We start from the raw sequence: 8,736 nt of genomic DNA on the forward strand, positions 1-8,736 counted from the left end.
CGGGGGCATTAAGTGTGCCGCCGTTTGCTCGCCTTTTTTCGCTGGCATTTATTTTTTTTGTGATAATTTCTCATTAAAAGGAACGCAGAGAGTTGCGTTTATAATATTTTTGTTTTTTTTTCTGCCTCCTGGCCCCGTTTTTAATGGACACGGACCGTTGATTTTAACGTCTCGTGCCAGTTGGCGTTGTTGTTTTTGCTTGGCCGGGCTTTCTTCCTTTTTTCACAAATTAGTCGCACGAACATTTTGCCGCTTTGCTGCCGCTGCTTTGGAAAATTGTTTGCAACATGCAAAGCCTCGGCCACAAAATAGGCCGACAGAAAGCCCGTAGCCAAACCCAGACCCTCGGCAGACCTCGATGCTTTCGAGGGAAACAAATATGCAAGCGGGTCGCATTAACAACGGCAGCGTGCCTAAAAATTAAGGCTACCAGAACTATCTTTATATCATGATAAAGTTTACTTGTTTAAGAGCACAAAATAACAAATGCATAAAAAGAATACTGTTAAGTGTGTTCAAGCCATATTTGGTACTGAATAGACAGAAATCGTCAAAAGTCCTTGAGGGGATGTTGTATTTGATTAATGTTTTCTGCAAAATCAGTCATCCCTGAATCGATTTTTGATCTGCATCATTGGCATTTCAGCTTTTAACACTTTTCCCTCAGTGCACCCAGATTATGTTGCTTTCAGTATCACGAAGCCATCCCATACCACGAGGCAGGACCAGAAAGCAGGGACCAGGAATGCTTCTGTCAGCATTCTTTGCTGGCGTTCCGGCCAGACTGACAAATACACAAAGCGACATGCCACACTCGGACCCCTTCTCCAAAAATGCTCTTTTTCCACTTTTCTGAGTCCTTCGTCCTTCGACGTGCATGCCACGCTTTTGCCTCCCTGCGGCTGCTTACACGAAATGAATATGGATATCCTTTTAATTACAACTCCATGGCCCGTACAAAGCCTTCCACATTCTTTTCGCGGCTCTGGTTATTTATTCCTGCTGCTATTTTTGGCAAAAAGATTCGACGTGTTTTGGTATCAGATTTCCCCGTGTCTACTACGCCAATCGGTGCGACAACAATGGAATCCCATCTTCTGGGATGTTTACGTCTGTCTGCCTTATGGATTTAAATGCCACAATGGCAGCCGATTTATGTTCATGGCTGGCAGACTTTGAATGTGTATTCAAATGAAAGCTGTTGAATGCTAATATTTATTTGTTGTCTGTTATCAAGGCACTTTTTTGTGGGCGGTCGGTCGTAAAGGTTTTGGGGCTTTTGCACTTATGTAAATCCCACTTCAACGGAAAACCGATTAAATTGTTGAAACAACTTTTTCTTGTTTGTATAAATTGTTAACATAAAAAGACATCACTACTGAACTTGAATTGTTTAAATGGGCCTTGATGTATGTAGAACAAGTTATTTGGGAATTCGAATTAATCAAATTAAGACATTCTTTCGAAATTACCTTAGATTCATTTAAAGTACATTTTCTCGTATTAGTGAAATGCTTTCATAACACAATTGCAAATAAAAAGTTGTTACCTAAGCCATAAATCAGAAAGCGAATGTTAATCCCCCATTTAAATCACTTGGAAGCTCTTTAGCTCCAGCTATTCGCCTATCCTCAACTCCATTAAGCTCATCAAAGAACATTTCTGGCTAATCCTCCATTAAGTTAATGCTTGTTTACCGGTGATACAGATTATTATTTCATTATCCACGGCACTGCACAGTACAGCAGAGTTATATTAAGAGCGTTTAGAGCTGAGCAGATTTTGTACGGCGAAATGGAATCTTCAGTAGGCACATAATGCCATGTATATTTTGTATATACATGGAATATTCTCATACGTACATATATATGGTTCCTGTACGCGTGGGCGAGTAAAAAACAAAAGCAATGGCCGTTGGCTTTGACATGTTCATCTTTTGCTCGGATGAGCTGCTCCGCCTCTCCGGGATGTTTAAATATGTATTGCCCTGCATATTTTATAAACTCCACGTGCTTTTTCAGACAACACTTACTCACAAGCACACGCCGCACGGAAACCCCCGCAAAAAAACACGGATACCAACTTGCAATTCGCGTTGGCTAACTCGATAATATTGATTGGCTGGGAGGAGCCGAGGAGCCGGGGAGCAGCAGAAGAGATGCCTGCCAACTTGGTTAAGAAGCAATACCAATTTGCTATTGCAGAATCAATTGTTTCTAGTTCCACATTTCTATAAATTCAATCATACCATTCTTCAAATTTTGAATAACTTTATAATACGAGTATAAGATACTTTTCAAATCGTCATCACTGTTGAACAGAACATGGATTCTGGATCGAACGTACTAGTGGGTCAGTGGCGGTAATGTAGGCCATCAACTTACCATTTCGCAGGATCCACCATAGCCAGCTTCAGTTCCGTGGTCCTCGCCATCGCGATAATCCTTTGGCCTCGCCTCTCGCTGCTTTGGGGCGTTTTAAAACGCGCGCGCTTATTTGGATTTTCACCTGCTTTGTGTTTTTGGTGTGTGGTTGTGTACTTGACAAATTGTTATGGCTGTTGTTTGCTTGTTAGTTGCCGGTTGCTTGCTTATTTTTACACTTTTCCCAGCTCACTTCGGGGATGCTGATAAATGGCCCTTTGGTTGATCATTTCACATATGCATTAGAGGCTCCATTTTTGTATATTACCGCGACACATTGCCGAGGTAATGTGATTTCTTCCGTGCACTGGATAAATATTTAATACTTCAATTTTCGAGCGCAGCAAGCGGCAAATGAAAACGGGACGAGGAAGGGGGGAGCTTCGCCTGCTTGGCCATTTAGGGCGACTTTCGCAGCAGATCCATTCGCATTATCAGCTTTTGGCTTAACCCTATATTGCCCTACGTCCACCGCCAAACGACCACGCCCCCTGGCTGCAAAGTGTCTCAAGTGCGCCATTAGGCGTTTGTTAATGGCCTTTTACCGTTTTGCTGCTCATCTCTAAGCGCCATGCAACAAGACACTCAGAGAAAAAACGTGAACAGACTTACTTGCTTTCGAAATTTATTTGTTTAGTCATTTGATTTTATATTACGAAAATAAACAAAAATTAGGTAATGCTAATATATTTTTTTAGGAACCAAAAAAAACTATTAGAACTTTGAGAATTATTTGATATATATATATATCTTAGTCTTTTTATAAACATGTCATGTTCGAGGCGAACTTAAAATGTACAACTCGCTTTCCGGATTTCAATGTCTATTTTTTGTCGGTGTGCAAAAACGTTGTAAACTCATTTAATATGCTTAATGACGTCATGTGTGCGCTGTTTTTAAGTAGCCCCCTCCCCCCCCCCTTTCGACTGTGTGTGTGTGTGTGTTGGCCCCACCCTGCATGCGACAATTCTCAGCGCAGTGTTATTGTCACTGGCGATGTTGCTGCTTTTTTACTGGGTTTTTGTTTTAGGGGCACTCCTCTTTTGTTGATTCTCAGCCTTCATTGTTGCGTTGGTCATTTGAAATGCAGATGGCCTTGGACAGCTTAGCCCCTGGCTCCACTTTGAATGCTCCAATGCTCCGCCCAAAATAGTCTCGCTAAACTCTTAACAAAACTGCGAATAGTTGTGTGAATGGCGATGGCGGCTCAGCCTTGGGTCAAATCTCTCTAACTTGGCCATAGAATTTCCGAGTCAAAGGAGCCCAGAGTCAAACGGACTTCATTGTTCCTTTTAACTTTTTGGATTCTGACCTCGAATCCAAGCTGATTTGGCAGTTTCTCCCAGCTCGCATGTTAACAAACCAATGGGAGGCGGAAGTCTTTAACGGCACGAGTTTCGTTAAGTAAATGTAAACTATTTATGAACTAAATGTTAATATTTATGTGTATGCTGGGTGTTGCACAGTTCATTAAGCATTTTAAGGTTATTATCCTAATTTTTGAATGATTTAGTTTTACTATATTAAGTCTTGAATAAACTGAGAAACATCCGTGCTTTTGCGTTCTACGGAAACTAGAAAATGGTGAACAGGTTTCCTAGAATCATAAAATCTATACGAATGCTTAATTTATTTGTTTTATATAACCTATTGAAACTGATAATTTCCGTGTAACATTTAATCATAATTCATGGTAATGCCATCATTGATATTCAAGCAAGTGAAGCGAATTTAAATAAATAGAATTCAGTTTCATGCTGCCGTTTCTTCCGCTTCTGACTAATTTCTCCCAAGTAATGTGCTTTAGCATTCCCTTTAATCTAAAAATTTTACTATTTTAGTTGCCCAGATGGGTTGAACCCAACAAAACGGCTGACTTTGCACGGTTGATGAGTTAATGCCCTGTGTTAATTAAATGCCACAGACGCTCCTTGGGGAAGTGCATGCTGGCGGAGTTATTCACCGACCTAAGACCTTTAAAGCCGCCGTATTCTGTATTCTGCTGGTCATGTAGCCGTCTTGGACTGCCATTTAAAGTCAGTGGGCTGACACAATCTAATGTTGGCTTTGCATGTTCCACAGCCGACTAACGAACTGGTGGTAACAAGGTTAGTTGGCAACTGATTTGGCCTGCTTAGTTAGTCCCTTTTCCCCGAAAAGAAGTTCACTCCCTGTTCGCACGTTTTAATAGTGGTTTGTTGGTTTTCCTGAATTTTGATCGTTGTGTTATTCAAATATGTAGACACTCACACACGCACACACACTGCCAACAACTGTGGTAAAGAATTTCCACTCCTTGATTTGGGGAGCAACTCCCCACCAAACTGGTTTCTGTTTTTTTCCTTCTTGGTTTTTTCTTTCTTTTATTTTCTTTTTTTTTTTTTGCTATAGAGCAACTCCTAGCCGAAACCGAATCGAAGCTAAACCGAAACTAAATCGAAGTCCCAAATGTCGGGAGCGAACGATTCTGGGGGAGACGTCCGTTCGGGAACAGCTTGAGCAACAAACTGTTGGCCAAAAGGATTTTTTGGTTTCTGGAGTCGGCCAAAGCTCGTGGAGCTCGTGTTTGGGGCACGCTGTTGCTATTGGCAGTGAAAGCTTTCCCAGTGTTTTGCCCCCACCTCCCGCGGCCTGCCACCACTTTCCACCGCTTTCCATGTGCGGCAGGACACGTGCGGAGCTTTTAGCACGTGAGCCATGTGTGTTTTATGCCTGGACAATGGCCGTGTGGCATTTTCGAAAAACCTTTCTCAACAAGTGGAAAGCTTTCAATTTGCTACTAATTAGCGCCTGTCATCTAATTGAATTTTCATGGCCACGCCAGCGGACGGGCGCTAATTTCGCTTTTTTGGCAACTCTCGAAAAGTTTCAGCTGCGCTCACTTTCAACCTGTTGACCAGCTTACTCGCTCCCAGTGGGCGGCACCACATTCGTCCTTACTCGCCCTCACTTGCCGAGCTGCAAGGACCTTGCCTTGCTCTTGAAAACGGCAGCTAGCAAGCGGCAGTCGGCTGAAATATTCATGCACGTAAGGTCATCGAAGCTATTTGGCTGCACTCCGCTTCGCTGGCACTAAAAATAAGTTTGTAAGTAGATATAAGTATAATTCGCGTAAGTTTCGTCTGGCAAGGCAGCCGAAAATTCAAATTTCGTGCCTAATACTTTGACAAGGACATGCGCTAAGGCCTTTATGGAGTGTCCGATGGACAGCGAAGGGGTTTATAATTGAAAAATAATTGAAATAATTGCATTTCGGACATTTTGTGCTACTTTCCTACGGCCAATGTGATGATGATCGTCGTTTAAATTGTGATAAAATTTTAATTTTTAGGGCTAGGCAGTAGAAACAATATTTATGTTGCATACTCACTTTTAAAACTACTAACAACGCTTAAGTAAGCTCACCAAAATTATATCCACTTATTTCGCTAATATAACTGGAAAAATTCGTGCATAAATGTTTTTAGGAATGAATAGGACCTTCAAAAACATTTTCAAAATCACTTCGAATTTAACGACGAGTAGCATAGCTGTAGCTTAAAGTTGTCTTTTGAAAGCTCGTAAATACCAGTATTTTAAAAATGGTCTTCACTTAAAAAAAAGGGAAAAGGACATTGGTTGTAGTGCTAGAATAAGCTCAGCAAAGTCCATCTAAACAATGTTGCTGGGATTAATTATACCTTATTGATTCTTTGGTAAATATCTAATACTCTATATTTTTTTTTAACTAATTTGTGTTTGATTATCGGTCTCAACCCAACTGAGTTGCCACCTTGCTGAATATCCAAAAAAGGTTTTGTCAAGCAATGGGGTTGTGTCATGGATTACTGTCTAATATTTGCGGTTCATGTCCGGAATTTAGTTCTTCGGGTTCTGAAATTGGCTGACTTACTTTCAACTGCTTGACTCATCTCACGGTTAAGTCCTCTTCTTCGTAAATAAAGCAGTTCCATTTAATTATACTGCTTACTCTTCGAGTTTTAGACATGGACATCCAAAACGGTTTTGCCCACAGTTTTGAAAAATGTTTCAATTATGTCCATGAATGCCGACCTTTTGTAGCATTGCATATTTTTAGCGTGCTCTATTCCGTGAGTACCTTCTGTTTTATGTACAGAAAGAATGTGAAATCCAAAACGATCCAAAGTCATTGCAGTCAACAAAAGGTATTCCAAATACTTTAGAGAGAACAATGCTCGGCACAGCATTCCACCATTTCGGAATCCATTGACCTGTCCTTCATTGACTATTACAACATTGCTTCCTGCGCCCGTTCCCATAAAAACAAAGTGGACATCTTACGTTAAATTTTATTTTATATGGATTTTCTCTTTCAATTACAAATGTATTTAATATTATTGTTGTTGCTGCTGCTTTTTCGTATATTTTGTTGTTGTTAACGCGTTTGATTTTTGACTTGTGTTGCTGCTGTATATTTTTATGTGTGCATAAAAATCGTGTCACTTTCAACAACATTATTTCGTTTTTTGATTTGATTAATATTTTTAAAATGCATTTTGCTTGTAAATAAAATAATGTCTGCATGAATTTTTGTTAAAGTATTCTCTTGCCGGTTTTCCTGCGACGCTTCGCTCCATATAAATATGTAGTGTATATATAATTTGCTTTTGGTTTTCATTTATTTTATTATTAAATTACATTTCACAAAATACAATTCACAACTACACTTGATGCCAAGTTTCTGGTTTTCGTGCAACTTCAACTGATCCATCAATCACCGCCAGCTTTCAATTCTCCTCAATCCTGACCTATCAATCTAAAATCCACTCCATTATGAAATATTTTCTTTTAAAATTAAAAAATCGTATACATTCGCAAATTGCAATCAATTTCGGTTCATCAATTTAGTAAATTAGTTTTCAATCACAAAAAATTAACAGAAAATGTTTCGAGTTGAGAGTCAAAATTGCATTATTTATTTTTACATTTTATCATTTCAATTCGTTTGGATTTCCCATTTACGTATATTCGTTACACTCTTTAGCCTTTTATAATTTGTATTCATAGATAAAAGCGTTTCCTATGTACGCCTTCAACTAAAGTTGGAGAAATGCGAAAAACCCTTTCGGGGATTCAACTTTCTCTTAGAGAACTAAACTAAACGCTACTAGCTAGCAATATTTCTTTAAGCTTATTAACAACATCAAATAGTACGCGTAAATGGTTGTATTGGATTTTGTTTCTTGTTCAATATGTATTATATGTTTATTAAACATTGTACGTCTTGTAGAGAAATTTGCTAATTAATAATTACTCTTTTTGGTTTTGTTTTCTTTTCTGCATCGGCTTGCTTAACTTGGAGAGCTTCGTTTTAATGATACGTATAAGTGTTCGAGGGTTCTTCTCTTGAAAATGCGAAAAGAAAAGTTTAAACAATAAGTAAGGCAAATAAATTAAAATACTTACTTGTCATGCATAATGAAATCATGTTTAAACGAAAGAAAGTAACTCAAAAATGAACTATTTTGTATATTGTTTTATTACAGCTTTAGCATGTTTTTGTTTTGTAAATAGAAGTAGTTATAGTTGCTAAAAAACATTACACACATAGTTGCTATATTATATAATTTATAATATAATTTCATCCCTTCTTTTTTGTTTCGTATGTGAAATGGTTTGAAATGCTAACAGTTAAATTGTTGCTTTTACCATGTAATATAAATATTAAATTTAAATACAATAGTGTTTAATTCTTGATAGATATTTCGTTTTGCTTTTGCTTGCCCTTCTCTTCGATTTCGTCTACAACTAAGGTTACATTTAATTTAATACTCTTATATAAAAGTTTTTGCTTTATACAATTTTTGTTTTTGCTTCTTTTATAAATGCAAAGAAATGCCCTGCTTCGGCTGCAAAAGTTGGCAATTTTCATTTAGTCATTTACTTGAATGGTAGAATTTATCTTTTTGGGTTTTGTGTAAAAACTAAATTCAATTTTGAGCTTAAATGCAGAGTTGCTTTTGATGCTGAAATGCATGTTACTATATTATACTTTAGTTTCAGGGAATTTCACATCTCCGAACAAAAAAATACGTTTATGAACTAGGCGCGGTTTGAAAATATGTACAAAACTTAGTGTTGGATAATGCCTTAGATTACGTTAAATAATTTACAAATGGTATCTGGCAACACTGAGTGCCTGTTCTTTGATAATGCGACAACCCTAAAATCGCAACTAACTTTCTATGGGCATTCGAAGTGTTTCATTTTCTTTTTCTTTTTTATTTAATTTTTTTATGCGTTCGTAGTGTTAAGTGTTTACGTTAGGTTAAGGTTAATAGTGTAGTTAGTT

At 38.2% G+C, this 8,736-nt stretch overlaps 1 protein-coding gene across 2 annotated transcripts in view; it reads right to left on the minus strand.

Moving 5' to 3' along the window:
- Positions 1-4,961, minus strand: part of LOC117140125 — a 30,581-nt gene extending 25,620 nt beyond the window's left edge. For both annotated transcript variants that reach the window (XM_033302890.1, XM_033302889.1), the window contains exons 1-2: positions 4,674-4,961; positions 2,385-2,730 (exon numbers count right to left, since the gene is read on the minus strand). The gene's annotated coding sequence lies outside the window, so the exon portion shown is untranslated. The remainder of the gene's footprint in view (positions 1-2,384; positions 2,731-4,673) is intronic.
- Positions 4,962-8,736: the final 3,775 nt, after the last annotated feature.

The sequence above is a fragment of the Drosophila mauritiana genome, chromosome 3L (genome assembly GCF_004382145.1).
Source record: "Drosophila mauritiana strain mau12 chromosome 3L, ASM438214v1, whole genome shotgun sequence".
In the NCBI taxonomy this organism is placed as follows: Eukaryota; Metazoa; Arthropoda; class Insecta; order Diptera; family Drosophilidae; genus Drosophila; species Drosophila mauritiana.